The sequence below is a fragment of the Sciurus vulgaris genome (genome assembly GCF_902686455.1).
Source record: "Sciurus vulgaris genome assembly, chromosome: 2".
Classification (NCBI taxonomy): Eukaryota; Metazoa; Chordata; class Mammalia; order Rodentia; family Sciuridae; genus Sciurus; species Sciurus vulgaris.
Window position 1 is genome coordinate 174,362,887 of NC_136462.1, and position 26,210 is coordinate 174,389,096.

The following is a 26,210-nucleotide window of genomic DNA, read 5'->3' on the forward strand; positions in this document are numbered from 1 at the left end:
ACAAGCCCACCTTTGTAGCTAATAGGATATTTCAGAAATGATGGACTATGACTTCTGAGACAAGGTTAAGGAAGACACTGGGTTTCCACCTCACTCCCTTGGAGTGCTTCCTGTGGGGAAGCTAGTTATCATACCATGAGGACCCTCCAGCAACCCCATGGAGAAGCCTACAGGCCAGGAATTGAGCTCTCCCACAACAGCCAAACCAGCTTGCCAAGCAAGAGTGAACCACCCTAGAAGTAGATCTTTAGATGACTGCAGTGCTGGCCAACATGGTGACTACAGTCTCATGGGAGACCCCTAAGCCAGAATCACCCAGCTAAACTGTTCCCAATTCCTAATCATATTAATGATAAGAATAATATATATAAATGAGGTGTGTGTGTGTGTGTGTGTGTGTGTGTGTGTGTGTGTGTGCAAGCGCACACATGTGAATGTTGCTGAGAGCTAAACCCAGGACCGAGGACCTGGCTCATGCTAGGCAAATGTTCTACCACTGAGCTACATCCCCAACCCCAAGGATAATAAAGTTTATTACTGTTTAAGCTACTAATTTTGGGCTACTTTCTTACCAGACAATAGACAACTAATAGTCGTCAACTGTCTCTCCAGAGATCCTCAAAGTGGAGGTCCCCATCCCACTGAGGAGCTCAACCCCCTCTGTTCTGAAATGTGGGACTAAGGTACAGTGGGCAGGGAGCCTGGCCCAGGCCCAACAGCTTATAAGGCCCAGAAGACAGGAACTGCTTCCCAGGCAGTACATTAGACTCACATGGAGACTTTTACAAACAACCCATACCCACACCACATCATTTAAATCAGACTCCTTGGGGTGAGGCTCAAATGTGGATATTATTGTAGGGCCCTACATGATGCTAACATATAGCCACTGCTCTAAAGTAGGCTCCAAATGCAGACTCTAGGACAGCCCAGAGATATTCAGGATCTGTCATGCAGCAGTGGCCAAGGTCACTCTAGCCTAGAGTTTGGCTGGAGGTCTCCCTCTATGCTGTCTCTGCCTGGCTCCCAAAGACTTCTTCATTCCATGTCTATAATACACCTAAAGCAGACAGGTGTCCTTGTCTGCACCTCGCATCTCCATATCCTCCTCCCCTTTCTCTGCCTCCAAGGCCCACTCCAGCCCAAAGCCCAACCTCTGCACAGGGAATGCTCCCAGAGGGGAAGTATCAGGCTGCAGGGATGGGGTCTAGCTCAGAGTATTCTTAAAAAGTCTTTTTTCTCATCTGTAAAATAGGAATTACCATTACACCTGCTGTGGTCTCTACTGGGTCTTAAGCTTCCTCTCACAAGTCCTCAGAGAGACCGACGTTTGTATTTTTGTCTCCCCCAGGACTCAGTCTTGCATGGAGCTGCACTTTCCCCTAGGAAGACAGGAATGACTTAAAGAGACAGGGTTGCCCTGAAGCTCATGGCTTATTAAAGCAAGAGTAGAACAAACAGTGATGAGGGTTGCCATGTGGAGTTCCAAGGAGGATGTGAAAAGGTATCTAATCTAAGGTGGGCTGGGTAAGGAGTCAGATTTCCACATTGAGATGTTAGCACCAGGCAGGGGAGCCCCAAGCACAAAGGCTCCCAGGCGCTACTTACAAGATCAACCCTCAACAGATTAGGCCCCTTTTTCCTCCCTCCCTGAACCACCTGGGGAGGCTCGAAGCCCAGAGATCCAAGCCGCACTCACCTGACCTCCCTGATTGTTGCAGCAGCCGCCCTGGGAGTCGGCGGCGTCCCAGTGCCTGATGGGGAAGACGCTTCTCCCGCCTCCGCGCAGGGCCTTCCCCAGCCCCACCCGAGCCCGCCCTTGGGGCGTGGACAGCGCGCCCTGAGCTTCCCGGCATTAGCCGCACAGGTAAGCTCTGTGCACGGTGGCACCCGGAGGACAGGACAGGACGGCCTCGGCCTGCAGGCCTGCTAGAGAACACAAGACCCCCGACCGCGACCTAAGGCAGCAAGGCAGCGAGGTCCCTACCCTAGCCCTCCAGAGGAAGCAGGAGGGGCGGGCAGGAGGACCACACAGTCACTCAACAAACAGCATGGAGCACTTCATCCTCCGTGGGCTGCGTCCTGCTGTATATGGAATCTGAGCAGGCATAGGACATGTGGGTGGGGAGATGTCTGAGCTCCATCTTAAAGGACCCAGGTCTGCAGTGCATGGCAGGTGCTGAGAAGACTGGGGATAAGCACAGCCAAGGTTTGAGAAAGAATGGAGAGGGGCAGGTGGCAGGGGACAGATTATTTCCATATCTAAAAAAAATTAGTGAGTGCTACTCTGGGGCAGGCATCAGGCACTCAGAATACAGCAATAGCCAGAAGTCAATCTCTAGACGACCTGGCAGGACCAGGTAACAAGTGCCATAAACAAAAGAAGTCAGCGTGGAGGGACAGGGAAGGGACAGGGAGGGTTCTATGTAAGGAGGTAAGGGAAGGCCTCTCTGCCAAGGTAACAGTGGAACAGAGGAAGTGAGAGTGCTGTGTTGACCTCCTGGTGACTTACTGAATGGCAGGCTACGGGGGCCAGGGCTAGCCAATGACCAGTCATGACCACTGACAGGAACCAAGACTGGTTGTAACTGTGTCAACTGGCCACCTGGCTCTTCACTTCACAACAAGCCTGTGATGTGAAAAAAAGGAAAAAACAACTCAAATACCTTGGTGCAGGACCCACAAGTACAGAGTGGGCCCAGCTGGCCTGATTCCTGAGCCCCGTTCTTGCCTCAAGGCCATCACCAGAGTTGGGCAAGCAACCCTTCAGGTGTCTTCCATTCACAGGGCCCAGCATGTAACCACTGCTGCCCACCAAAAGCCACCCCCATTGCATTGGGCATTGCACTGTATCCGGCATCACCTATAGACACCTGACCTGTTGCTGGGTGAGTCAGTGTCCCCAGCGTCACCCACAAGCACAGAGATACACCCTTTGTGTAGATCAGGCACTGGATGCCTAGGAGGTATAAGCTAACAGATGAGGGGGTGGCTGGGCCCTGAGGCTTCTCCCCACTCCCTGCCAGGAGCCACAGCCCCACAGTGCCAGGGTTAAGGAGGACAGCCAGTCAGCACTTTCCACAACTCTTTCAAAACCACTGACAAGAACTGAGGCTTATGGGAGCAGCTCAGCTGGGGTGCAGTTTCCCCTTGGTGGCCCCTTGTGACTCTGCACAAAGCCCGACTACATTGACTCCAATCCCAGGGAGGAGGTGTCTCCTGCAAGTCTATCTTCTCTCCTGAGCCATGGGGCCCCCACTGGGCCCAGCCTGGGACTTGTGCTCCCTGCCTGCAAAGAGACCCCACAGCCGCAATGGCAGAGTTGTCTGGGTCCAGGGAATGTTGGCAGGGGGAGGAGGGCTCCTCCTCCACCATAAACCAATTTCCAGCAAAACTCCCTCTCTGTGGTTGCCACACAGCACAGTGCATCACAGAGTGCAGGCAGCATGCATGATCACAATAAAAACAGAAGGAAAACCTCCCCCAAAACTCCAGCCACCAGCTGCACCTCATAGCAAACTGCTATTTATTTTGTGCTTCCTGAGCCAAGCCCTGGGCTGGGCTTTTCATTCGTTGCATCATTGCATTTTCACTGTTCAGTCACCCATTGTACAGATGAGGAGACGGGCTCAGAGAACCTCACGCACAGGATGGAGGCCACCCAGAGAGAGGGAGTGGCACAGCAGGGCTCCTTCTGGTCAACCCTTGCTCAGTTCTCAGTCTCCACGCCACCTCCTAGGGTGGCAGGCACAGGGACTGCCCTGGGCTTGGTACTTCCCCTGTCTTACACCTCCTCACGTACTGACACTGAACACATTGTGTCAGGCACTCTGGGTTGGCAGACATCATCTCAAAGCCTGGAGCCTCACCCCAGCTACACTGCCAAAACCTGAGGCTGCCACCAGGAGGCCACCTGCCTCCTGGCCTGCATGCTTAGCAGGGTGAGCTACAGGTCACCCTAGTCTCCCTGCCCCATGGTGCTGGCTTTTCAGCCACACTGTGCCAGGCCACAGTCCTTCACCTGTGCATTTCTCCTCATAAATAGAATCAGTGATATGATGCCAATTGCTTTTGCCAGCACAAATGAAAATTCAAAAAGCAACTAACTCATTATTCCCTATAGGACAGTCACTTCTTCTCTCACTGGCCCCAAATTATGCCCTCCTGGTGACTTCAGGGTGCTTTGTCCTGCTTACCTACCAAGGTGCACAGAACCAGCCTCCAAAGGACTCTACAAAACATCAGAGCCCTGAAACACAGTCCCCCAAGCAAGCGCTAGAAGGTCTGAAAAACCAAAGGTGTTCATAGAAAGTGCACACATAAGCCCCGGCCTGAGATTTAATCCATAAAACACCTATGGCACTTAGATGCTGAGTTTGGATGATAAACATATTCATCAAGTCCTTATTGAGTTCAAAGAGACTTAATAACTCAAAAGCTTTTGAAATCAAAAAGGGTCAGTTCTTAACATTCTACCATCATCATTATCGCTACTTTTCACTGAGCACATTCGAGCTACAGAATGCAGTGCTAAGTACTTCCCTGTGGAATATTTCAATTAATCCTTACATCAACACCCCTGTCTACAGGGGAGGAAACTGAGGTTGTGAGAGGTTCCTGCCATCTGACAAAATACACTCCAATATCTATTCCATAAGATACTAGGCCTCAGACCTAACTTTTTTTTTTTTTTTAATCCAGCAAGAGTCAAGTTTGTTGTCTTTCCTTGAGTCACTTTTTAGATTCCAAACCTTTTCAGATTAACTCTCAAAATTTTGTATTGTGTATGGTCTTTTTAAATTAATTTACCATACACAATAAAAATTAATTAATTTTTAAATTAATTAAAGTGAGTAAAAGAGCCCCCCGTGTGTTTAACATTGAAAGGCAGCATTTAAAAATCTTTCCTAATAGTGTTTGCCCATTGGTGGTCCTGGGTGTCTCCTGCTTGAGTCATCCTAAATCAAGCTGACTTGGGGTCTAGTGTTTTGCTAGCCTCCAAAGCATACCACCTACTCCCAGGATCAGAAGTGTAGGCAGCTGGGCCAACACTCCCAAGTTGAGTGACTTGGGACAGATTGTGAGAGAACTGTTGGGTGAGGAGAGGGTATCAATACGGCCAGATGTCCCAGAGTTTGACCCCCATCATTCCATTTCCTGTCACTGACAGTGTCTCATCTGTGTCTCATCTCACCAGGCCTCCCAGGCTACGTGGGGAGGCAAGGAATCATGCATCTGCCAAGGCCTGGCACAGGGTTGACAGGGGGTGGCTAGGTTCTTTGTTCTGTTTCCTAATAAATTCCAACTCATTCCAAGTGCTGCTTCTCCTGGTCTCAAGTCACAGGAACTTAATACCCTCCCCTAAGAAGCAGGTAGAAGATTCAGGGATCTGGACCTAGAAGGGGAGGGCAGCCAGACCACCCAACTCTGCCTCAACCCAAATGCTTTCCTTCGTTCTCCACCCTCCACCCCTGGACTCAGAGAGAGTTCTGGGCCCCCGCCTATTTGAAAAGGAAAGGGCAAGGGGCAAAGGAGGACACGAGAGTATTGCTGGGGCTGGATGAAGAACCCCAGAGCATCCGCTCCTAGGGCCTCTCTGAGGCTGGGTGTCAGTCACCCACACCAGCCTGTCAGCACCTGACACTGCACCATTCCTGCTCCTCCTCCTACACTGCTTGAAATGCCACACCTGTCCCCTCACCTGTGCTGCAGAACAAAGAGTCCTCACACTGCAGAGGAAGCCAGATGTGGCAGGGCAAGGCAGGGCAGCCTCACCGATTATCCCCACCAGACACAGGGGGCAGGGAGACAGCAGGGACAGGGACCCTGAAACTCTCCCCCTCCCACCTCCTCCACTGGCTACACTCCTCCCAGGGAAGACAACAGGGTAAGATTCCTAACATTTGGGGAAAATGATCAAGAATCTGAAGACAAGGATCATGTAAGCAATCAGCCCCCTCCCATGCTTTAAGGAGCACAGCTACTGGCTGGGGAGGGGGAGAGGGTCCTGCACCCCTGATGCCATCACTGCATATCCCTGCCGTGTTTCTCACTAAACACTGCTCTGATCACATCCAACCTTCAGTGGCCTCCCCACGGCCTAACCAATGAAGGCAGGTCCCTGTCACCTACCACTTGCAAAGGCCACTGGTATCCTACACATTGATCAGCAGTGTCCTCTGACTCCCAGATCCAAGCCTGTGATTTCTCCTTTCTGCTTCCCCACCAGCCCCTGCTGGCCACTCCTCCAGGAAGACAGTCCTGGGTGCCCTGGCCCTCACTCTGCCTTCTCCTATGAATGTACTCCTCTGCTCTAATCAAGTCCCCAACCCAAGCCTTAGTCTGCTGTGGGCTTGGCTTTATGCCTTCGCATGTCCATGATGACAGTCCTCTTCCCAGGTCCTCCTTGGAGATACCTCCATCCATTAATCCACACCAATACAATAGCCAGCTGTTTTTGACTGCACAACCCTACAAGGGGGGGGGGTGGTAACATCCCCAGGGTACAAATAGGGAAACTGAGGCACCGGAAGTTTAGCTTCTTGCTCTGGGAAAGAAGCTTACACCCTGCTGTAAGAGTGAGGGAGATGGCAGGGAGGTATAGAGTGGAAGACCCTCCCAGAATCGAGAAGATCAAGCACAGCCACCACAGGTCCCAGCATCGGATAGATCCATCCAGGTCCCTTTGTCACTTGCCCAGTGAAGCCAAGCTACGGCCATAGAGCCCAGGATTAGCTCTGGGGCCCAGGTACTATCCAGTCTGCCCCTCCCTCTGCAGTGCCCTTTTCTTCCACTGACTGTCCAAATGTGCCTGTCACTGAGTCCACCTCTCCCAGGAAGCCATCCTGTCCATCCTTCCTTTCCTCCCTGACATTTCTGGACCTGTCCATCACCTTGTTTGTGGTCTCCCAATAAGCAGCATTCTTCCACATCAGGTGTTCCCAACAGGGGTTTTCCTAGTCAGTGGGATATTATTAGGGAGTCTTCAAAAAACAATTTCCTTGGTCGACTCAGTTTGGGAGACATAAAATGGTTTCCTTCTACAGGACTTGTCAGAGCCTTTAATTCACATAAAACCATTGTGAATCTCCCACAGGATGATGGAGATTTGCCACTTTCTACTCTTATTTTGTCCTCAGAACCCTTCAGGTCTCTCAGAATAATCTGAGAAATGCTGCCTCCCCATCCCTCAGGACAGCCTGGCACAGATTGAGGGGGTCAGACTGGCTTGGCCTTTGACCTCCTTTGAAAAAGGCAGGTGGGATAACTGGAAAGCCTGAGACCAAGTGAACCCCCTGCCTTGCCAGCCCCTATGGGCACTACCCAGGATGGCAGAAACTCTGCCCTCCACGTCTAGCTTCCCTACCCTCCTCCAGGCATAGAGAATGTACTCCCTTGCCAGTGTCTGGGGGGACCTCAGGTGACAGTGCCCTCAGTACAGAGCCTGGAGAACAAAGAGCCTTAGGAGCCCCCCCCCCCCCAAGCTCGTTCATGCCAGTTGCTTTTTCTACTCCATCACTTAGCATCAAGTTTTAAATATTAAACCAAACTAAAATATGTTAAGCTACCATTCTGAGAAGATGCAGTGCCCCAACCAACAAACCCTGTGACACCTCTCCCTGCCCCCGGAACTGAACATCTCTCAGTTTATAGACAAGGAAATGGAGACCTCAAAGGAGAGCAGACACTTGCCTGAGAGGCCCAGCCAGGCCCAAAGCAGAGAGAAGCATCCGGGCCCCTCAACTCCCAGCTTCGCTCGGGGGAACAGCCGAAGTGGGATAAAACCCCAACAGCAGCTCAAGTAACCATCGGGAGCAGCACCAGGGACTCACACCCAGCCAGAGGAAGGGACAGGGCACACGCCAGGGGTGATGGCCCACAGGGGGGGGAGACTTCAGAGGCTTTTCAGAGATGTCACAGAGGGGCCGGAGCCTGGAGTCAGCTGTTTTTCCAATCTCTCACCCCACCCTGGCTGGAGGAAGGGTGCTCACCCAGATGGCTACCCGCAGCACCCAGCTTGGCTGCGGGCAGAGATAAGGTGCCCTGCATGTCATCTGCACGTCACCCTGCCCAGGAACACAGCCACCCCAGATACCTCCTTTGGTCTTGGGAGCTCCTCCCAGTCAGGAGCCCTAGAAATCAAGCCTGTGTTCCCAGGTGAGACCTACACCCCCAGAGGTCCCTCACCCAGCCCCAACCCCTACATTCCACATAAACTGCGCTCTTCTCTGCCCTGCCCCTAGCCTCACCTGCACCCCCAGACTCCCACATAGGCAGCTCCCTACACCTTCCCAGCACAGTCCATAGGGACTGAGATCGTCCTCTTTACCTGTTCTGAGTCCCGCCTGAACTGTGCCCGTTTCTCACAACTCCAGTCTAAATCCTTGCTACACAAATAGTGGCCACTGGACCAGCAGCACTGAACTGCCCAGGAGCTTCTTAGAAATGCAGAGTCTCAGGCCTCACCCCAGACCTGCTGAATCACACAGGACCAACCTGCATTTTAACAAGCCGCGCAGGTGATGCGCGTGTGTTTGAGTTTTGAGAAGCACTTTTATAGACCACTGCTCTAATCAAGTCATGTCAATCACGACCTATAACCTTCAGTGGCTCCCTGGGGCCTAGTACAAGTCTAGACTCAGCAGCTGGCAGTCAAGCTTTTCCCAGCCTGCCTTCAACCCACTTCTCCAGGTCTGGGCTCCCCCTCTACCTTGGGAATGCCACCCCTTCTTTGTCAGCATGGTCACCCAGAACTCTAGGGCCCTCTCAAAACACCACTCCCTCCAGCAAGCTAGTTTGAACTGTACCTCATTATATCACAGCTGGCATGGCTCACTTTTGTTTCCTGGAGAGTGGGGACCATGTCCTTTGTCCTTATTGGCTCTGAATACCACGCTGGGACACAGGAGATGCCAATGACAGCTAACAAGGCCCAGTGCCCAGCTGTCAGGAAGTCCACCCTCAGCTCTAGCCTGCCCACCTGAGGCTCTGCCACAGCCTTCCCTTTAACTCGGCAGACAAGGACTTAGGTGCTGTGGAAAGGCCTCCTCCACGGACCTCCTGACAACCATGCGGCCTGGTGAGCTTTCAAGATATGTTTGCCCTGTGCCTCAGTTTCCCCAAATGCAGAAAAGAATGCTGACTGATCCTCTCTCCCTGTGGAGTTGGCAGGTTATGCTCAGATAGATGGGCAGATCCCCAAAACTCTGAGGCTCAGAATTTGGAGCAACAGACCCATCCCTATGCTGTCAGCAAACCCTTCCTCAGCCAGTCAGCCAGGTCCAGAGGTGTCCCGGTGCGTGAATAGAAAAGCTTCACAGGGCAAAAGTGCCACACCTCCTCCCTCCTCCCGCCTCCCTCCTCCTTCCCTGGGACTGGCATCCCTTGGGAAGTCCTTTCTCCCTTGCACTATGTCCGTAAGGAGATAGCACGCAAGCATGTAGCTTCAAGGAGCTTCCTGGCCTCCACAACCTCTAGGAGCAAAGAAGTCTTTCTGACCCCATGTCACAAACCAACAAAAGAAGTCCAACAGGGCCAGTGGTGAAATGGATTAAGCCATTTCTGGTTTCCATCTCTGTTCCCCCTGTTCTGCTCTCACATTCAATTCAGGCCAACTCAGACTCCAGTCAGGTTTCCCAGGGCCAAGCCTGAAGCCCTACCTAACGGCATTCTAGATGGAACTCCAAACAGGCCAACTTATCTGCAGAACCTCCACCTGACCTCCCTATCCTCTCCAGGCATTTTAAGAGACAACGAAGAAAGCAATGCTATACCCAGAGGGGTTGATATTCTAACAGGTTTTTGTACCTGAAGCAGCAGACCTCCACAGCAGCCTGACTTCTCAGTCTGCATGGCGCCCAACTACTTGACCTAGGTTCAGAGCCCCTCCTAAAAGAAAAAGCAGGACATGAAGCAGAAAATTTGTTCACCTACTCCATGCAAAGACCCCCTCTACCTTAGAGGATGTGACTTCTCCCCTACCTCCTCAGCTCCCCAAGCCAGGCACCTCAGGGAGGCAGGAAAAACCCCTTGTTTGTTCAGAAGCCCTTAGGTGGCACACATCTGAGAGGCATGAGAGAAGTGACAGAGTGGACTAGATTACAGCCTGGATTCCAAAGCCACCTGCTTGGGTTCAAAATTGCCCGCCATCACTGCTAGTTGTAGGACCGTGCCTCAGTCTGCCCATCCATAAAATGGGACAAGGCTGAGTTGGCAAGAGATTAAAGGAGTTAATTTTGCAAAATCCTCAGAACAATGCCTGACACCCCTGGGTACACCAGAGCCTCACCCTAGCCTCTTGGTCCCTGCCAGATTTCTCCAACCCTGGATGCCCTCCTTGTTTCTATCTATTCCAGTTCAAGGCCTTTCCTAAGTGTGCCAGCCTGACCCCAGATCTGAATGAATCACCAGTCCTGAGTTCCAGCATTCAACTCGTGGTGTGAGTTTAGTCCATCCCAGTTCCCCTGTCAAGGCCTGGCTCCCCTCCTTCCCAGAGTTGAGGTCCCCTGGCTCTCAGCCCTCCTTTCTGAGAGTACAAGTCACATGATTCAACATTCAACTAGCTCCTCTGTGCAAACAAGAGAACTGTGGATAGAAAGGTAAGAGTTTATAGAGAGACCCCCCCACACACACAGTTCCAGCTTCTTCTTCCTCTCCAAATCCCTGCCCCCGGGGCTGAGCACCCAGCAGCCACCCAAGGGTGTAGATTATCCCTCACTCCTGAAATGGAGAATCTCCCTTCCACCCAATACACATATGCATACATCTCTGTTGATCTAGCCTGGACTTCCACCAAATAAAGCAAAGGAAATCATTTGCCCTGAACCCACAGTGACCCACACAGATGCCACATGCCTAAATGCCCCAACCACCCCCTTGGTGTATAGACTTGCCCTCAAGCCACCTGTACTTTCTCTACTTCTCCCTCACCCCCAGAGATTGAACCTTTTTTATTTCTTATTTTGAGACAGGGTCTCACTAAATTGCTGAGCCTGGCGTTGAACTTGTGATCCTCCTACCTCAGTCTCCTAAGCCGCTGGGATTATAGGCATGTGTCACTGCCCCTGACTTCTACTTCCCTTTTCTACATGCCACTGGTTCTCTCAGAATCTTGCAGCAGTTTGCACAACTGCTTTTGTGGAATGAAAATAAAAACCCTCAGGGTCACTTGAAGATTAAAGGGGCTCCTGTGCTAACTGCAATACCCATCTCTTTTTGCCCAGTCCCATCCTTCCCACCTGGCTCAGATTTCCTGAGCACTGGTTATATGCCAAGTACTGTGCTCAACACTCCAGATACAGCAGCAGGCCATTCAGTCAAGGTTCCAAAGTCTTAGAAGCCAGACAAAATCAAGTAAACAAAGTTAAGAGACTGTAACAAACAGTTAAGGCCTCTGATAAATATGAAGAAAGTGAACCAGATGCTATAATGAATTACAGGAGCAGAGGGGCCCTCTAACTATACTGGGAACGCATTTGAGGAAGTTATATTTAAGTTAGGACCTGAAAAGTAAGAAGCCCAGCCAGCCCAGTGAAGGCATTAGGAAAATCCTCAGGCAGAGATGATAGCACAAGCTAAAGCCTTTGGGGCAGGAAAATCTGGCTGTTAGACAGACAGATATGATTCAGATGTCTGTCAGGGAGGCAGTAGTCAATATAAGACTGGGGAAGCCAGCAATGGCTAGATCACAGAGGGTCTGATTGACCAGGGGCAAGTTTTGAGATTTTATTCAAGTGCAACAGAGAGCCATCAATGGTTTTAGAGGAATGGGGTGATGTAATCAAAATTTTCTACATTATTCTTATTAAAATAGATCAGAGGAGGACACATGCAGATGGAAAAGGCATTAGCCCGTTAGCCCATTAGCGGCTAGGCTACTATGCTGCTACTACGGCATCCAGACAAGACTTAAAAGATGGCTTGGCCTGGGGCAAGAAGCCTGGGGCAGTAACCTGGGGTGGTAACAATGGAGTCAGAGCATGGAGAACAGGACTGATCTAGATTTTGTGGAAAGTACCAAAATGACTTCCTCTCTGATTGGATGTGGGGAAAAAAAGAGGGGAAGGAACCGTTCATGCCTCTTGATTGCCTGTCTTAAAAGGTGAGTAGATTCTGTGCCACACTGAAACAGCCTGGAAAGGATCCTATCTGGGAGTGCAGTCAGGGTCCGGTTTCATCCACATTAAGTTGTTTGTCAACGAGAACATCATAAATCGGATAGGTGGTTGCATACAGTGGCTAGGTTCTGAGATAAAATCAGCTAGTTAAAAATCATCATTTAAGATCTGTGTGTTTATGAATTAATACTTGCTTTTTAAAAATCGAAAGAAGAATGAAAACTGGGGCAAGGGAGAGGGAACAGAGGGGACAAAGGAGAAAGCAAAGCTGGGGAATCGGGAGACAGGAGAGAACTGAGGATAGACTGGAGCATGTACAGCCTTCAGCATGTAGAAATGAGTGAAGGGATTGTTGGAAAAGAAGACTAAGGAAGGGGTAGCCAGGAAGGGGTGAAGAAAACCAGGAGGAGCCAAGGAAGGACATTGGTTCTAGGAGGTCAACAAAGAGAGGGGGCAAAGAACTATTGATGGGGGAGTGCAAAGAACTAGCCCTGATTGCATGGCGGTTTCAGGGAAGGAGGCTGCAAAACAGAAGGAATGCTATGCAGCAGGTATAGTCAGTTCTCCAGAGAGGTTCCACTATGAAGAGAAGTGGGTCCTAGCTGAAGGGGGAGAGGGAGTCAAGGCAAAAGGGGGGCTATAAAATGGGAGAGGGAGCAAAGCCTGTTCTTGTAGTGTAGGGAATGAAGCCACTTCTAACACTGAAGAGGGAAGGTAACTGAGGAATGAGCAAAGGGGAAAGGATCTTGAAGCCAGGGGAGGCACTGTGGTAGAAATCGAATGCTCCTTGCCGGAAACAATCGTTAAGGGGGCAAAAGTAGTGGAATGCAAATGTGGGGTTTGCCCTACACACACCTTCAGACACCAGATGCACGCCTACCTGTCTCTCCATTCATGCCCGGTCCCTCTGAGCCCTGGCACCTGATGTTTGCCCAACCACAGCCAAGTTGCCCCCACGGACTGGAACGTAATGTGCCACGACCAACAGGTTCTGCAAACAACCTGTGGGCACAACTCACTGTGCGTGCCACCCACCGCGCTTATCACTTCTAGCAGTACCCGTCCCGGTGCAAGCTCCGAAGGGGTCCGTGGGCCCCTCACCAGCTTTACCAGAGCCTCCGCCACCACCCAGGGCAGTGGTTTTCCTCAGCTCCCCACTCTTCTTCGGAAAGTAAGCACTCCAACACACCCTACCGCTTTCCGAGCCTGGCTCCTGACAAGCCGGCGCCGATCGCGAGCACCTAGTTGGTCCTTCCAAGAAAGCTGCTCCCCAGTCGGCCCGGATCCTTCAAGGAGGCCACCTGGACGCTGCCCCGAGCCAGGAGACAGAGTGGCCCGCCTCTCTCCGGTTCCCTGCTGTCTCCGCAGAGCTTTCTCTTCTCTACCCAGCGCCCACCCTTCGGGCAGCTGGAGTAGTCGCCCAGCGTCAGCGCCCGGCTTTGTCTGCGCCCACGGAGCGCTCCTGCCCGGCGCCCCAGGGGCATTCGTCAAGCACGCAGCCGGCGGGTCCGGCCTGCCCTCCACCCCTGGCGCCCCGCGCAGCCCCCGCCCCAGGATCGCCGCCACCTTCCTCCACTCTACCTTTCCCCATCAGAGCCAGGGGGCGCGGTGCCCACCGCTCTCCGAAAGCCTCCAGGGACGCAACGCACCCCAGCCCTCAGCCAGTGCGCCCTGCTGGCCGCCGAAACCCCGGGCCGGCAGAATCCTAGGGGGCCACTCCCGGCCCCTCACCCTCCCGCGGCAGCCGTAGCCCCTGCTAACGCCAGGCAGAGATTGGGGGCCGGGCCGGAGAGCGGGCGCGGGGTACCTTTCCCTGCAGAGCCCGGGAAGTGAATCTTCGGTAAGTGGCCTCGGCCTCCTCCCCTCCCCTCCTCCGCCAGCCGCCTGGCTTCCTCCTCCAGCCGCCGCCGGGACCGTAGGGGCCCGAGCCAGCCGCCGCGGCCTGTGTGGGGCCCCGCTCCGCCTCGAGTCCCCGGCCCACCCCGCCCGGTTCGCTTCGGCCCGGCCCTCTGCTCCGCCTCCAGGCAGGGACGCGCCGAGCTCCTCCCCCGGCCCGCCCCTCCGGGGGCGGGGAAGTGGAAGGCCACTGAAGCCGAGGGTTGAGGTGTCTCTGCCTCGTCCGGCGCTGCCACCTGGGCTCACACCTCTTCACTCAAGCTAAGCTCCAACTTACTCACTCATGCCCAAGGAAAAGTAGCCCGGCCCAGCCCTGCCCTCCTTGTGCAGGGCGTAAACCAAAGCCGAGGCTGTCTGCGAGCATCCGAGCCAGGACACCTACCTTGGTTAACCCAAGGAATTAGGAACCGACCTTTGAAGATGAAGATGCGTCCCCCTCTTCCTCCCCGTTCTACTTTCACTACCGCGGCCCTGCACCGGATCTTAATTGGGGTCAGATGACTAGTTTCCAAGGGCCACCTCAAATCTCAACCCGACATCCCACCCCACCACCGCCTTGGAAACCTCCACGCACCAGTTTCGAACCCTAAGCAGTTGGAGAGGAGTGAGCCAACATTCAAATCTCAGCCTATCTTTTCACAGGTCAGGGCTGTAAGCAGAAGTGACCTTTTTAAGAAAGTTATCTTTTGCTGGAAGCGGTGTTGCAGGACTGTTAATCCCAGCGACTCGGGAGGCTGAGGCAGGAAGATCACAAGTTTAGGCCAGCCTAGGCAATTTAGAGAGACTGTGTCTCAAAAAATAAATAAATAAATAAATAAAAAATAAAAAATAAAAAAAATTGGAGAAAGGACAGGGGATGTAGCTCAGTGGTTCAATCCCTGAGTTCAAGCCCCAGTATTCACCCCCCAAAAAAATCATATATACAAATGAAAAAGTATTTTTTACTGTTACTCAGTTCTAGAAGACCAACTTAATAAAAGCTAAAGCAGATGATAAGTATGTGGCTCATTTGTTTTTTCTTTAAAAAATCAGAATTATTTAGAAACTATTTGTTTTCCATTTGAGATTCTGCAACCACCGTTCTCCTATACAGATTCATCTTTATTGATTAATGGGGTGGGGGTGGGGAGCTCTTGGTTTTAAAATTTCATCCTATTTAACCCTGGGCTGTCAGAGATTCATCCAAGGGGCACAAGCCTTTGATGGGAGCAGGGTCCCTATCCTGAAGGAATCTCAGGCTTGAGGGGACACAACAAGGAACAAGCCCAAGGGCAGAGCACAGGTCAGCATACTTGAAACCAGGAGGGTGACCCTGCAGAAATGGAGTTTGAAGCTCCCCACCAAGAGGGAACCACCTAGGGACAAGCTTCACATAAGGGGTAACTGAATTTCAGATGAAGTTTCTTCTCAGCAGAAAAGACCTTATCATTGACCAAGTTGTTCCCTTCAACTGAAAGCCCCTTTTCCCCACCCCTCCCCACAAACTTCTATACCCCTGTGGAGTTACATGCCAGATTAAACATCACACCCTCCACCATGAATTCTTCCCTGTCACCATGGAGAACAGAATAAGTGGGGTTTTGTTTGTTTGTTTATGGTACCAGGAATTGAACCCAGGGGCACTTAACCATTGAACCACATCCCCAGCCCTTTTTTTTTTGTTGGTGGTGGTTTTTTTGTTTTGTTTTGTTTTGCTTTTGTTTTGTTTTTGTTTTTGTTTTTGTTTTTTTAGAGTCAGGATCTCTCTGAGTTCGCTTAGGGCCTCACTAAATTGCTGAGGCTGACTTTGAACTCATTATCCTCCTCCTGCCTCAGCCTCCCAAGCTGCTGAGATTACAGGAGTGCACCACCACACTCAGCCAGAACAAACGTTTGTGAGTGAATTTTCAGAATTAGATTCCCTGGGTTTGAATTCTGCCTCCATGTAGTTTTACCTGAAGTATTTAATAAATGGCCCTTACTTCAAAGAGTTATTGTATTAAGTAAGATTATTAATATGTACTGGATGGATTGCAAATGATAGGAAACTACTTAGTTTGATGTAAGCAAACAGGAAATTTATATGCTCATATAATGAAAAACTCTAATGGTATGACTGATTTTGGGACTCAAAGACTCAACTATCAAGACTTGATCTTCCTTTCCCCATCTCTCCATCTCTGTTTCTTACAGCTGTAAATTAGCTGCCACTCTCACAGCCCAGTCCTCATTTTTCTCAGCAAAAAGCCAAGATTATACCAAGTTGGCTCTGACTGGTTCATGTGCCATGTCCAAACTAATTACTGAGGTTGTGACTTTCAGATTGAATGGCACACACATCCCTAGAGTCAATTCCATCTAAACCATGAGGACTGGGAGTGAGAAAGAGTGATTTCAGGGCACTGTTGACCATTAGATCTATGTACCAAGCACACAGGAAATTCCTTCCCAAAAATATTGACTGTTGTTGAAGACCTTCATTATATTTCAGGGGTACCAGTACTTTTTGAATATTCTTTTGTGTTTGGAGAACTTTCCATTTCATGAATCCTTCTTCCCACCCCTACTCCAAAGTCAGAAACTCTCTTTTCCAGTCTTCTGATGATGCTAGCATCATCCAAGCCCTGCCAATGAGAATCACCATTGAGAATTTGCATGTGAACGTGAGTAATGTAAACAGCCAGGCACCACCTAGAAACCATCAGGAGGAAGCTAGCAAAAATGAAAATAGAGGTATCTAACTTCAGGGGCAATAGTGGCTGAGGTGCTGAACTACTTGCCAAATAAATGAAATGCATGTTTCAGTTGTCTTTTACTACAAACAAACCACTCCCAAAACAGACTAACAATGATTTCTTATTTCTCACAATTCTGTGGGTTGACTAGACTCATCTGGACAGTTATGCTAAATACAATGTTGATTAGAGGCATCAGATGGAAACTTATCTGGGGTTGGAACAATTAAAGTCACTTCTTTCTCCATGGCACCTCTCCAGCAGGATAGCCCAGACTTCCTTATAACATGGCAGTTTGGTTTCCCAGAGGATGAAAATGGAATCTACCAAGCAAAGTAAGACCTAGGCCCAGATCTGCCACGTCATGATTTCGACCATATTCTATGGCTAAAGAAAGTCACAAGCCCAGCCCAGATTCAAGAGGAGAGTAAATCAATTCTACCTATTGATAGAAAAAGTGGAGCTGCATATTTCCTTGGGACAGCTTACCACAGATTTGGTGGCCTAAACAACAGAAACATATTATCTTATAGTTCTGGAGGGCAGAAGTCCAAGATCAAGGTGTCGGTAGGGTTGGTGCCTTCTAGAAAGAAGAATCTGTGCCACACCTCTCTCCTAGCTTCTGATGGGTTGCTAGGTCTTCCTTGGCATCACCCTGGTCTCTGCCATCATCTTCACAAGATATTCTCCATGTCTCTATATCTCAAGTTCCCTCTTCTTCCAAGGAAACCAGTCACATTGAATTAAGGCTCACCCTAATGACTTCACTTTAACTTAATCCCCTCTGTAAAAATACTATTTCCAAATATGAACAGACTCTGAGGTATAGGGGATTATGGCACCAACATCTTTTGAGAGAAAGAACAATTCACTCCATAACAAATGACATAGAAGGAATTCTTCATACCATCTTTGCAGATAACCTACCACAAAGCAGGAGCACCCAGGAATACTTTTGGAGGGGGAGGTACTGGGGATTGAACCCAGAGGCATTTTACCCCAGTTCTTTTTATTTTTCATTTTAGAGACAGGGTCTCGTCTCAAAAATAACACTCCTTGCAAAATCACACCAACCACTGCAGCAGGTGTGGTTATAACCTATTTTGATCTCCCACCAAGGGAACCAGGAGAGAGACTTGGAACAGATTCTACTGCCTAGGTATCTGGCATTTCACCTTCATACTTGGTGTACTATCAGGCCAGGAGATCAGATGCCTGGAAATCTCTATTTGGCCTGGGAAATTCCAAGAACTTCGTCAGAACATCAGTGAATGGCCCTGTACCTAGACTTTCTATTTATGTGGGGTTTGCTTGTCTCCCAGTTTTTTGTTTGACACTCTTTTTTATGTTTAGGTGCTTATCTCAGAGTTTAAGAACACCTTGAAAAAAAGAACACCTTTTTTTTTTTTTTTTTTTGCCTTAGGTCTCCCTATGCCTCTATTTAAATGCCCATCACCACCAACATCTGTTCCCCTATAGGCCTGTTCCTACCCCATCCATATCACCAATTCAGAAAACTTCATCCACCACCAGCCCAACCCTGTTCAGTAGCCACTGTTCAGAAAACCAAGAAAAACAAAACTAGGAGTATGTCTCAAATCAAATGAATTAAGGAGAGGCTCAAACAGGAGATAGAGAATGCGGAAAAGGTACTTATTCCTTAAGCCCCTTGCCTAATTCCCCAGTGCAAAATAGGAGCACTGGACCAGGTACTCCCCGGCAGGCACAGCCCTTCTGGATCAGAGATGTTCCCCACCCTAAAAAGAGCTGCACGCTGCAAACCAGCTTCACTCAGAACATCTCTTCCGCCCTGAGCCCTGGGCCATTGATGTCAGCACCACAGGAGGCAACCTTGGCCCTGAAGACTGTCCCAGACATGGAAACAGGGAAAGAAGTCTGGACCTTCTTGGCTCTGGTGGAGCAAACTGACCTGGTCATGGCAGGAATGTGTATGCCCATATGTGTCACCGTCCTTCGCTCCCCAGAGGGCATGGTGGATGGGCTTTCTGACCACAACCTTCTGTGTCAGAAACAAGTAAACAGGATGGGCTGATGGCTGCTCCAGAAGCAGATGCCACATACCATCTAAACAGGAAAGGAAACACAACCCACGCAAAGGCTATCTTCACTGCTTCGTGATGTAGAAGAGGAGCAAGAGAGAAAGGGGGAAGGGAATGAACAAAGAAGAACAAAGAAAATGAGGCAGAGAGGCTATGAAGTAGACAGAGAGAAGAAAGCCAGAGCCCATAACTCACGGCTGCCAAAACCAAGGTCTTGGGATGTTGGGTTTCCACCACACACTCTGTGTCCCCAAAGGTAACCCCTGCTACCATGCCCCTGTTGTCAAACTTCCCTGCCTCCCACTGGTCCCTCCAACCCCTGTTACTGGCCAGCCCTCCTTATATCTGACCTCCTGCCCCACCCCTCGATTCTGAACCCGCCCCTTATCTCATGGAAGTTCCTCCATCTTCTTCTACCCTCCACCAAGCCTTGATCAGAACACAGCTTATCCTAGAAGTCCTCAAAGATAAAACCACCCCAGAGCACTCTGCCTGTTACACAGAAAAGTTCCAAAATGTATTTCCACCCAGACTTATTCCCAGAGAGAATTAACTTCACTCCTTTCGGGTGGCTACTGACTCTATCAATGTTGTAGACTTTATGATTTCTCCATTTTCATGTAGGGACACAGAGCCCTTTGGTGGTCTAATTGAGGCCACCAGCAAATGAAGAACCAACGTAGCCTCCTGAATCTTAACATTTCGACTCCCATCCTCTTTCCTGGCCCATGTTTAGCTGATCTTCCTTGGTTTGCCTCCCCTGATCTTTCGTTGATGGGAACACCTCAGGGCTGGTGACTCAGGTAGGGGGAGTCTGAGGTGCCAACTTCCTGGGAGGAGTGGTTATCCATTAACAGACTATCTTCTGAGTCACTAGGAGGATTGGGAGATCCTGGAGGTTGGAAGAGGCTGACTCATTTTTGTCTTTATTTGAGCTGAGAAGGAAGTGGCTCCACACATAGAATGAACGGCTAGTTCATTACTATTTCCCAACAGAACTGAAAGCTAGAATGGAATGTGTAGAAAGATGAACCAGGCCTCAAGAAGGTCCTTGTGACAACCCTGGAAGAGGTGACCTGTGGAGAGAAAGGAGAGTCCAGAGGCCTTCCAAAGCACTGTGGACAAGAGTGAAGATCATGATTTATGAAACTCAATATTGAGATTCAGACTCAAAAAATATACACACAGGTACATTTGGAAAATGTTATTTTCTCCTTAGCGTCCCTGTAAATGGCACTCCATACTTGGCAAATTCCAGGATTGACCTATAGATCTATCACTAGTTAAAAGAGAAAGAATTCCTGGAGCTGGTAGCACTAGGAACTTCTGCCTAGAATGGCAGCCATTCTCTCTTAGACTTAGAGATCATCCAGATGTCCTGGTCTCTGTCCTCCTAATTCAATGCTTTTCAGCTGTGAGAAAATCACATGGATAGCATGTGAGAAATTTAGATAGTTAAGTCCCACCCCCAGAGCACTCTGCTGAAACTCCAGCAACTATCATGTTGCCAAATCCAGTGGTCCTCACCACTCAGTCCCCCAGAAACATTCACTACACTTGACCACTGCCTCCTACTGGGAAGGCTTTCTGCTCTTGGCTTGTTTGATCCTACACTCTCCTGGTTTCTCTCCTGCCTCCCTGAACACTTCTCCTCTGAATGGGAAGACTCATTTGGGTCCCAACGACCTCCCTTTCCCTATACTCTCTGTAACCTAAGGACTCCAACATGGCATCTGCTCAATCTGCATCTATAATCTTGATCACTCTTGATCTAACCACGTCCTGAATAGTCTGGAGGCTGAAGCAGGAGGATCACAAGTGTGAGGCTACCCACAGCAACTCAGTAAGACCCTGTCTCAAAATAAAAAATAAAAGGGCTGGGGATGTGTCTCAGAGGTTAAATGACCCTACGTTCAATTCCTAGTACAAAAAAAAAGTTGAACTCTTCTGTATCACTTTTTATAAATGAATACTGTTTTGAGCAGCTTTGGGTTATACAGAAAAATTGAGTAAAAAGTACAGAGAATTCTTATATACCCCCTGACCTCCCTGCCATTTTTCCTATTTTTAATATTTTGCTTTAATGTGGTACTAACTGATGGGCCCACATCAATGCATTATTATTAATGAGAGTCCATAGTTTACATTAAAATTCATCTTGGTGTCATTCATATTATGGGTTCTGACAAACATATAATGTCATCTATCCACCTTTGTAGTATCATCCAGAATAATAATTTTGCTGCCCTAAAAGTCTCCTATGCTCCACCTATTCATCTCTTCCTCCTCCCAATCCCTGAGCAGCCACTGGTTCTTTTTACTTTCTCTAGTTTTGCCTTTTCCAGAATATTCTATCATTGTAATCATCAGTATGTAGCCTTTTCAGAGTAGCTTTACCTCCTTTGTCTTAAATGTTTAGTCCACAAATATCCCTGAATGTCTAGGGATGCCAGTGTCTGATCATTCCACCAAGTCACTATTCTTTTGGTGAGCTTATTACATTTTTAATAATCTTTAAAGTTATCTTCTATATGAAAATGCAAATGTCCTGAGGTGCTTGGAGGTCAGCTTGTATTCTCAGATGGATAAGGAGTAGAAATTCGAGATGAGGAGAGAAAGGTCAAATGTGTTCATCTGATCCAGGTCTTGGTAGGTAGGAAAATTTATCAGCTAGGAAAAGGGAGAAGCCTTGGAGAGATTGGTGCCAGAAATTTGACTCAACAACAACCAATGTATTTGGTGTGGGGAGAAACATAGAATATTTGAACAATCAGGTTAGTAAGCTTGACCTAAAAGACAAATGTGGAATTTTGTTCCAAGCAAAAGAAAAAACTCATTCTTCTCAAGTACATATATAATATTTATAAAAATCAACCACATAATAATAAACCCTAGGGCAATCTGCAACCAATAGCAAGAAAAAAGCATCCTAAATACAAAAAACTGAAAATTATTGAGCAATGCAGCCAGTATTAGACATGAGAGAACCAATTATAGAATAAATCCAAAGAAGCCAGAAGGAATAAGATTTAGACATTAAGTATATATAAAATATAAAACAAAAAAGGCACAAATTAACAATATTAAAAATGAAAAAGTCACATGATGGAAAAACCCAGAAATTTAAACTATAAGCAACAATAAACTATGAATGACATGTTGCCACTGAACTTAAAAACTTAGATGAAAAAGTTAATTCCCAGAATGATACATCTATTCAAAGATGACTCAAGAAATAGAAAAGCCAAATAACTTTATAATCATTTGATAAATTTATTCAGGAGTTTAAAAATCTACCAATTAAAAAATAAGTTCTGCCAGGTATGGTGGTGCACACCTGTAATCTCAGGGACTATGGAGGCTGAAACAAGAGGATCCCAAGTTCAATGCCAGCCTCACCAACTTAGCAAGACTCATCAGCAATTTAGTAAGATCCTGTCTCAAAATTAAAAATTTTTAAAATAGGGCTGCAGTTCAGCATCTCAGGGTTCAATCCTCAGTACCAAAAACAAAGAAAAGCAAAAACAAAAATAAAAAAACTCCCATGGGTTTTGTTTGTTTGTTTTTCCTGATCTGGGAATTGAACCCAGGATGCTTTACTGTGAAGTTACATCCACAACCCCCATTTTATTTTTCACTTTGAGATAGAGTCTCATGAAGTTGCCCAGGCTGACCTTGAACTCAGCATCCCAAGTAACTGGAATCACAGGAATCACCACTGTGCGTGGAAAACTCTCATGGTTTTATAGGCAATTTCTTCAAAGTACTCAAGGTATAGCTCATGTCAATCTCATACAAACTATTACAGAAAATAAGAAGATAACATGCCCCGATTCTATAATGAGACTTGAAACCTTGATCCCCAAACCAAACAAGAATGAAATGGGAAAGAAAATTCACAGACCGACATCAATTATAAATATAACATTCAAAACAAAATTCTACACACTGTATCCAGCAATGTATTGAAAGCAAAAATGTATTATACTCTATTTAGATGTATCTCCAGAATTCGGAAATGGTTCACCATTAAAATATACTATATACACATATTTATTAAAATTTTTAAAAATACAAGACAATCAAATACAGAAAACAAATTTTTAAATTAGTACCCATTAAGGATAAAAATTCTAAGGTATCTAGAAACAGAATGGAATTTCCTAAACCTGGTGAAAGATAACCAACAAACCTTAAAAAGAAATTCTGAAACTATATGTGGTGGCCCATACCTGTAATCCGGATACTCAGCAGGCTGATGCAGGAGGATCACAAGTTCAAGGTCAACCTAGGCAACTTAACAAGATCTTGTCTTAAAATTAAATTAAAATGGCTGTGGATATAACTCAGTGATAGAGCACTTGCCAAGCATGTATGAGGCCCTGGACTCAATTCCCAGTACTAGAAAATAAAACCTTAGTAGACAAATATTAAATGTTTACCCTTCGAATTCTGGAAGAAGGCAAGGACCCCCCACTGTCCTTTTACCTTATCTGGCCAGTTTCCTTCTAAAAATTCAAGAAAACTAACTTGACAAAAAAATAAGCCATAGCAAATTTTCAAGGCCAAATCCCATACAATGTTATTGTAAGGAAAAGAGAAAATAAGGAACAAAATAACATCACAATGATAATGAACACAAGCCAGAAAGCCATGCCCACAAAACAGACTTTAAAACATCATCTACTATATTGAAATGAGCTAAAGACATTAGGAAATTATGTAAGATCTGAAATAACAATTTAAACCAGAATAGGAATTTTTAGAAATAAAGAGATCATAAAATTTCACAAAATAATTTGAAATAAATCACTGTAGAAATGAAGACTAAACTAGAATGAATACTGGTAAACCTCCTTTTAAGAAAACAAACAGGGGGCTGGGACTGTAGCTCAGTGGCAGACTGCTTACCTAGCACTTGTAAGGCACTGCGTTTGATCCTTAGCACCACATAAAATAGACAAATAAAATAAAGGCATTCTGCCCATCTACAACTACAAAAAAAATTTTAAGAAGAAAGAAAACAACCAGGGAACTGTACATGTTACTTCTACTCATATCCCATTAACCTGGATACATGGCCGTGCCTAGCCAGAGAGGAAGCTGGGAAGCAAGGTCATAGCTGGGCAACTAAACTCCCAGCAAAAACTTCTATTGCTATAAAATAAAAGAAAATGGAAAAGATGGGATATTATATAGTAACCTTTCTAACAGTCCACTACAGTGGCCATCATCCCAAGTGCCTGGTTCTCTCTAAGATGTGTCTTTAAAAAAAATCCTAAGCAAAAGATGAGACTCCCAGATTTTGTCAAGTCTTACAGGAGGGGTGCAGTGGGCACCTGAAGCTCAGAATGCAGCTACTGCAGGCTCAGTGGCTCACACCTGTAATCCCAGCGGCTCAGGAGGCTGAGACAGAAGAATTGCAAGTTTAAGGCTAGCCTCAGCAATTTAGCAAGACCCTATCTCAAAATGGAGGGTGGGAGGGACTGGGGATGCGACTCAGTGGTTAAACACCCCTGGGTTCAATTCCTGGTACCAAAAAAAAAATAGGAAGGAAGGAAGGGAGGGAGGGAGGGAGGGAGGGGAGAGAGAGAAAGGAAGAAAGGAAGGAAGGAAGAACATAGCTGTTGCCTTCACATCCAAGTCAATTACTTCATATACCTTCAAGGAAGCCATCAGTCTAAGTTGAAAAAGGGAGATCATTGCAATATAGAGGACAACAAATGAAAGTTAAAATTTTTCAAATGTTAATTTAAAAAACTAGTCTTTGGGTGAGGTTAAACATCAAATTGTGTGTGAACAAATACATCTGAAGACTTCTAAGGGTTTGAAGAGGCCAGGTTACTAAAGACATTCTAAGCCTATAAGGCAACCTATAAGGCAATCCTGGACCCCCAGACCTGTGCCAAGCTGAAAGCAATACAGAACCCAGGAAGGGCACACACTTCAAAGCCCTCTTTAAATCCAGAAGAATTAACCTCTAAGTGGCAAGGCCATAAGGTCAAAGAAGAAATGAACTGGACCAAGGGGATGGCCAAGGAATTTAGTCCATCCTCAGAGCAGGGAGTTTCATGATTCCTACTCACCCAGTCGGCTTGACAATAGCTGTGGACCACCCACCACTCCGCAGGTTTCCCACTCTCCCATTGGTCAAATAAGATGCTTTGGTTGTAGTTATCTTATTTTCACCCCAGTATTGTACACATCCTTGTATGTAGCGCAAGCCAGATAACTTGACTTCTTTTTTATAGCCATTGAACACAGAAGTTTTTTCTAGCCCTTATGCAAAAAGTCACACATCTTCCATAAACCCTGGACTTTGAGCTAGAATCAGATAGAACTTAGGGGCATCTCCCTTTGGAAGAGAACAAGAGTTTTTCTGTATTGGAGTACCAAGGAAGCACCTCTCATTTTGCCCTAAGTGAGAGGGAAAGTCTATCTCATCCCCAAGAATGAGAGACTCATAGCACGAATGCCTCTAAAGAAATTTTCTGTATTTTGTGTTTTGTCTTGTTTTGTTTTGTTTTGTTTTGTTTTGTTTGTAGATACTGGAGATTGAACTCAGGGGCGTTTTACCACTAAGCTACGTCCCTGGGCCTTTTTTAATTTTAATATTAAGACAGGGTCTCACTAAGTTGCTTAGGGCCTAAATTCCTGAGGCTGGCCTTGAACTTGCGATCCTCAGCCTCCCAAGCTGCTGGGATACAAGCGTACAACACCATGTCCCACTTGATTTTCAACTCCTTTTTTGACTCACCAACAAATTTATGGGCCAGTGATTGGGGCCATCTAAGGTTCCACAGATGGTTTTCAAAACCTCATTCCACATCTCCCACAGTGGTCTACAAGGACATTCTCTTGGTACTAAGGTTGGAATGGGGCCACTGATTCTCTTAGGCCCTCGGCTGAAATCAAGACACAAAGAGTCTGAGTTTAACATCCTGCCATGTTAGAGGGTAACAAACAACCCAGAAGAAACCTTCAAACCTCAGGGATATTTTTTTTTTTTTAACTGTGAACATAAGGCTAAATTAAGCATTTCCTCTGTGGGAGGGAATTCTTGGAGGGGATCACTTAATTCCAGCTCTTTTTTCATCAATGAAAAAATAAATAAATAAAAAGTTTTGCCACGAACATCCTCCAACCTCGGAAATTCCACAGTTAACTCAGCTCCCAACTCCACTTCCTGCTGGAGAAGGAAGATGAGTTCCGGTTCAGATATTCTGGGCCCAGCTTTGGCTGGCTTCCCTGGATGGTGTGTTTATTTGGCAGTTGCCACATTCCTCCTCCACCCCAGGTTCCATCGCAGCCTTCCTCCTTCTCTAGCTGGATACTGAGGGACAATGGAAAATGGCAGACACCACCTTCAAAGGGCGCTCCCTTCCTCCCTCCCTCATCCCTCAGTCTCAACTCCTTCCTATTGA

The 26,210-nt window shown here is 47.6% G+C and overlaps 1 protein-coding gene across 3 annotated transcripts in view; it reads right to left on the bottom strand.

The window, feature by feature from the left end:
• SMOX (spermine oxidase) overlaps positions 1–14,090 on the bottom strand; it is a 37,332-nt gene extending 23,242 nt beyond the window's left edge. Inside the window, exon 1 of one of the 3 annotated variants that reach the window (XM_079129103.1) lies at positions 13,924–14,090. The gene's annotated coding sequence lies outside the window, so the exon portion shown is untranslated. Of the gene's footprint in view, positions 1–7,692; positions 8,129–13,923 lie in introns of those variants that run through there. The other 2 variants (XM_079129105.1, XM_079129104.1) reach the window with 2 other exon arrangements.
• Positions 14,091–26,210: the final 12,120 nt, after the last annotated feature.